Genomic DNA, 306 nt, shown 5'->3' on the forward strand with positions numbered 1-306 from the left:
CCTCCCTGATCAGGTCAAGTATCCCTCCTCTGTGATCTCATAGTACAGGTGTCCTGTCCTTACCACACTGTAGTATACAGCATGTAATAAGATATATATTTATATATCTTGACTCACACTTTGGCTCTAAGCTCCTTAAAGACAGGGACTACATTTATTTATTTTAGTTTTTGCATCCCCAAACAGCATGGCAGGGACTACATTTATTTATTTTAGTTTTTGCATCCCCAAACAGCATTTTAGTTTTTGCATCCCCAAACAGAACACAACTGGCACTTAATAGAACAGAAGAGAAGAAAGGAGGGG

Source organism: Canis aureus, chromosome 2, assembly GCF_053574225.1.
Source record: "Canis aureus isolate CA01 chromosome 2, VMU_Caureus_v.1.0, whole genome shotgun sequence".
NCBI classification, from domain to species: domain Eukaryota; kingdom Metazoa; phylum Chordata; class Mammalia; order Carnivora; family Canidae; genus Canis; species Canis aureus.